Below are 6,000 nucleotides of genomic sequence, written 5' to 3' on the forward strand. Positions count from 1 at the left end.
CACACACTTTAAAGAAGAGAAAACCTATAACCTTCTATTTCCTCACCATCTATTACCATTGCTATCCTTCATGCCTCCCTCATATCTGACACACACACACGCACACCTCTCAGACAGTCTCTCAATTTCGTCTTACTTTACACACTCCTCACTTGACTTCTCCACCAGGGTAAAAGCTTTTCAGACCTGGAGGAATTAAATTAATGTAGAAAGTGGATTGCTTGGCTCATCGATTCCAAGTGTAACGTGCACTGGTGCCTCTTGGTTACTCCAAACTCTTTCTGTTGGAACAAAGGTCCTGTACTTACACACACCTCCGTTATTCTGTATGATGAGACCCCAAATCAGATGATGGCCGGATACGGCTTTGCTGGGGGCTGTTCAGAGACGGTCCAATAAAAACAAAGCTTTCCGAAGACATCCAGAGGATCTTGAAGAGGACTAATGAAGAAAATGTTTTAAATCTGGAGTGAAGTGTGAACATTGTTTTCTCAGCGTAATGGTTTACGCCGATTTTCAGCCTCACTTGGCTAACTATTGATCTGTTGGTACACCACTGTGTTCCAGACTAAAATGTCTCATAAACTTCAATGCATTAAATATTAACTTCAAATGCTTAATGTTTCCTATATTAGCATGTTGACACTGAATATTAAAGTTGCTGCACTGAATACTAAAAGAATTTGTTGAATGCACAACCCCAAGGTTCAAAAGTTAGGATATAGGATATAGTTACGCCCACGCTGAATAAATAAAGGCAAGAGTTCTGGCACTATAGCAACAATGACCTTAAATGCCATTAACTCACGAGAGCTCATGATTGTTTTATTTATCTATTATGTGATTTTCTCCTCCATAGTGCTCAAATTAAGATGAACCAAACTGAACCTGTGACCTAACAACTGCAATATCAACCAAACCCTGAGCTTGCTGAGCCATTGCACCCCATGAAACATCAGTCTGATAGCATGCTGATGTTAGCATTTACAACACTTGACTACAACCTCCCAGTGCTACCAGCGAGGTTGTTGAGCCTCAGTCTGGTTCCTCTAGTTGGCCAAATTTCTTTTAACATGCAGGGTTACAAACTTTTTTCTCACATTGTGCCGATAGATAAACTGAGGCAATAAATTCTTGGTGTTCTGCATCAGTCTCACCGCATGCACGGCTGTAACCTCAGCTAATTACATTGATATTAATGGGATTACTGATGGTAATTGCAAAAAGCCATTTCACATTATGTTAAACACAGTTTCCCTTTTCAAACGGGCCTACGGTAACCTCCAGGTCAACGAACTGTCCTCACATCACCCTTAACAAGACCCCTTAAACCATGAAAGCATGGCGGTGACTGAACAGAGGTATGAAATACAGGAAATGGACCACTGACCTGCATTAGACCCCTATTTGTTAGTCTCATCACATGAAGTAAATCACAAACCTTTAAGATGGGCCTGCAGTAGCAGTCAGATATTTTCACCTTGTTCATAAGACCTTTTAAGTCATATTCAGCGATGAATGTGGTCTTTCCTGATGTCTTTTCTTCTACTCTATACTGAAAGTGCATCTTCCCGTGAAATTAGCAAAGTTGCAGACGTTTGCTAACCAATCAATTTCCAGTTTAAGAAGTCCCTGCATCATCAAAAATGACCGAAAGTGAGCTTACTGTAGATGCAAGGAGGCTTAATTGAAAATAAAGTGCTCATAATAGCCACGTACTCACCCTCCCCATGATTGTCTGTCCCCCACCCACCCTCGCGCTCTCTTATTTACTACCTCCGTTCTTTCTTTGTAATTGTGATCATATTTAACATCAGGCCAATCAATTTGAGCTCCAGGGAAGCATCTTCATACATGTTCTCCCATGAACGGATCTCCCTCTCCAAAATTTCTTGATTTTCTCCACTGGATGGACATTTGTAAAGTTGAGAGGACTCCTGGAAATTGACATTATAAATTGATCAAAAGTAAGTTTACATTTTATAACTTGAATGACTGATTGCGTGATGGAGTTTGACTGACGTCTGATTTTATTACGATGCCGATGCTTATTCACGGATAGATGGAAACATTTCGGATCAGCCTTGCAAAAAACAGTCTATTTAACGCTGACTACTATGTTCATATTTGCTCCAAAATCCCTTCTCTGTTTCTGGAACCCTTTCTCATTCTTCGATGTCATGATTTATTAAGCCTCGGCTAGAAGACACCCTTGTTATTGCAGTTGACTGCTCGGAGTTAGTAAGAGAGAGAGAGAGAGAGACAGCAGCTCTCACACAGATTGAATTGAAGGAGATAAATGTATCGAGTGCATAAAATAAATCCAATTCTGCTGCCCGGCAAGTAAAGATTAAGTATTTGCAGGAAAAGCTGAAGAGTAACGCTTCTCATTACAAATGACATTTACAAACGCGTCCAGATAAATCACAATTCAAGGAACTGGAAGTGTACAATGTTGGGAGAGTATTAGAATTCATGTTTATCTGCCTGCTGTGTAAGCCGCTAGCTCAATGATTAGGTGATAGGGAGTGAAAGTCGTGCATATTATTACGCTGGAAGAATATTTTAGGAATGCATTCAGCGTGTGTAAAATATTGCGCTATATTTGTAATTTAAGCTGAAATGTACCCAATGTGAATAATTTCCCTAATATTCCTGGTCATGTATTCTCACTCTTAATAGAAACGTGAAAAATACATGTAACAACACACAGATACTTCCAGGCCTTCCTGCTCTCACAAAGAATAAAATCCATTACAAATCCAACTTGCCATTAAGCAGTCGTGTGAAAAATGTCATCCAACCTGCTGGATCGAACTGCAGGTCGATACAGAAACAGCTGACAGTTTGGATTTCAATTCCCAAAGGGCTTCTAAGTGAGGTCTATGTAGTTCAAATGTGCTCATTCGGGGGAATAATGTGCATTTTCGTGCCAAAATACAACCCACAGAGGAAGCTTAGACTCTGAGATGGCAGGAACCTGTGAATCATGCTACAGATGAAGCGCCATTAATGTGTCAGTCATATGTTGCACCATGTTGCCACTTTTAGCCAAATTGCCTCTTGGTTTACACTGTTTTCTGACATCGATATGAAATGAACAATCGTATATGGAAATGTACGTTGTATCATTGAAAACAGCCAGACAGAATTGCCTGTTCCCACAAGTCAATCACATAAGTAAGGTCATTTGAACACGTGCAAACAGGCAGGGTTTTAATTGATGACCAGCAACAGGCTGAGTCAGAATGTAAAACTATCAAGACGCAGATTAGGATTCTTCTCCGAGCATCAGTGTATCTGTACAGATACAGATGTACAACCACCTCAGGATGTATGGGTGCTACATAAATATTGTCTTTCAGCACCGACTATGCTGCATCCCTTTTTCGTTTCTAAATTCCCAAACTGAGCAGCTGAAGTCTTTTATATTCCAGTAGCTTCTCGCCTCAACAGACGTTATTTTATTTGCTTGCTTGGACGGACTCGCTAACCTTCGATGTCATCATGAGTTAATGGCATCTTTTAGCCCCCTGGATCACAACAACGTGCTGTCCTCTCACTAGCGCCGCCCCTCAGTTCAAAGCAGCGTGAACTCACGTCAGGCACCGGAGAGTAAACACACTTAAGGTCCTCTCCATTTAAATTTAACCCTGCCTGCACACTGACGTGTACAAATCCAGGAAAAAGCTCATATTTGTCTCTGCAGGCAGTTTAAGTCTACATTTCACTTCAGTTACACACGGATGTGACATTAACAGGTAAATAGCGTAGGGTGACGTATCAGCGAAAGGGTTCCACATGGAATCTGGCATAAATGCGCACAGCCAACCCTGAGTAGATTGATGAGTGTAACTGTATGTCGCCATGTGTTCGATTATTGATTGATTGATCAGTATTAACTCAACCGCTCACCCAGCAGCTACAGACTCCTCACTTCCTGAGTGGGGTCGCTGATTCTGTCAGAAAACAGGACACGCAAAATCCCCTTTCACAAACAGAAATGATCATTTCTGATGCAGAAACAAGAGTTCTCAGATCCATCAATTCATGAGGCGATGATGGGAGGCGGACTGCTCCCAATCGATATGTGTGTTTTCTTTGCGACGCTTGTTACGCTGAGTAGCGACTGGGTCGCCGCCAACTTGGCCATGTCACTGTGAAGTAAACATCATGTCGTATACAAATGTTTTTTTTATTAACTACATGAATATGATGAAGCCTCACCACCGCGCTCCACTTATATCAACAGTAAGGCCATTGTTTATATTGATACACGAGAAGAATTAAACAGCTACAAGAACGGTCACGTCATCATTTCACTTATTTGTTCGTTTTTGTCTTTGATGGACAACCAAAGGTTTTGTTAGTAAATGTAGCAGACACGAAATGCAAGTTATGACAAGCCTGAATCTATTTTTATTATGGTTTTTTTTAATTGATAAAACAACACTAAAGATTCCACGTTGTTTGCAGAATTAAAATATAATAAAAGAAGAAAAAAATGATGAATGTTAGCAACCAAAAATATAACATGAACATCGGCTAAAGGGATGATAGACAATGTAATGTACACCATAACACCGATGACTCTGAGCTGTCTTCCAGATCCAGGGTTCTACAATTGGGGTCTGGGGACCCTCAGGGGATGATGAGGGTCTTCTAGGGAGTCCCAAATAAAATGAGTTGTTCAATTTCACCTTAATTTTTTGAAAATATTTTTTTTTAATAAAAGGGGAAACAGAAATATGGCTTTTTTTAAAAATTCCCTAAAGAAAAATTTGGTTTTGTAATTTGTTTAGTTTTCAACATTTTCATAGGTTTAATTTATTTATTATTACCATTATTATTATTTTTCTTGAAAACCTCGCATTTTTAGAAAGTAAGTAAATTCAATTGAAGAAAGGTGATTAACCAATTAGCACAAAATTATTTGGCAACAACAACTATACTTGCCAGACAATTACCCAATAAACACACACGCGCACACACAGATACGGAGAGAAAGAGAGGGAGCAGCAGGCAGCATTTCTGTCAGGCTGTTGCTGAGGATATTGAGAGCAGGGTGGAGGAGGCTGAGCTGCACAGTCGGCAGTCGAGCAGATCAGACTTCAATCAATCTCAGGATCAATCCTGGAAGGATATTCACTCCGTAACTGTACAAAGATATGATGACACTGTGGTTAGCGCTGTACATTACGCACATTAGATTAAAATATTTCATTGTTGACAGAGGTAGATAAATCATAAGCCGAGTTGATTTTCGTCATCTCGGATCTTTACCTCCTCAATGAAAACTGCTCTTCCTCTCTTCACCTCCATGTGAGCTGCTCTCTCTCTCTCCCTCTCTTTCTTTCTTTCCCTCTCTCGCTCTCTCTCTATAAAGTCAGCTTGATTGAGTATCTTATTCTCTCTTGTGCATTCAGCCTCACTCCTCACCCGCAGACACGCCACACACTCACACACACACTCAGGCACACTCTCCATGTGGCTGCCTGAGTTCATGAGACAATGCCTGGTGACTGCTACTCTGCCGTCTTAGGATCTTTCATTTTGAGGTAAGCACATACAGGCGGGTCGGCGTGGTGCATTGGTTAGTGCTGAGCATCGTACAAATCCATATTCTAACAGGTATTAAAGCAGGATCACCATGGTGATGTCTTGGCTGCAGCAGCAACGGCCATATTTCAGTTTACTATGTCTAGTGGTGCATGATCTCCCTGTGTTACACACTGAGGTGGGCAGAATGCAGCAAATACGCTGCACACTGGCATTTATGCAGATGTTGACAGATTTGGTTTTAACTCTGTTGCGGAGTCAAGATATTCATCCCTGTATTATCAAGTTAATTGTAAATGCATTGTATGTCACTTCAACATGATGTTTGACTGACATGATGTGAACTCATCATTTGATTTTTGTTACAACATTGTGAGTTTTACATGTAATTCTAACTTCTTACAGTTCAATTTCAGAAGTGGACTGTCTCTTTGTAGTTTC

This window comes from Aulostomus chinensis, chromosome 15, assembly GCF_037954235.1.
Source record: "Aulostomus chinensis isolate RoL2024-O1b breed Wild chromosome 15, RoL_Achi_v1.0, whole genome shotgun sequence".
Classification (NCBI taxonomy): Eukaryota; Metazoa; Chordata; class Actinopteri; order Syngnathiformes; family Aulostomidae; genus Aulostomus; species Aulostomus chinensis.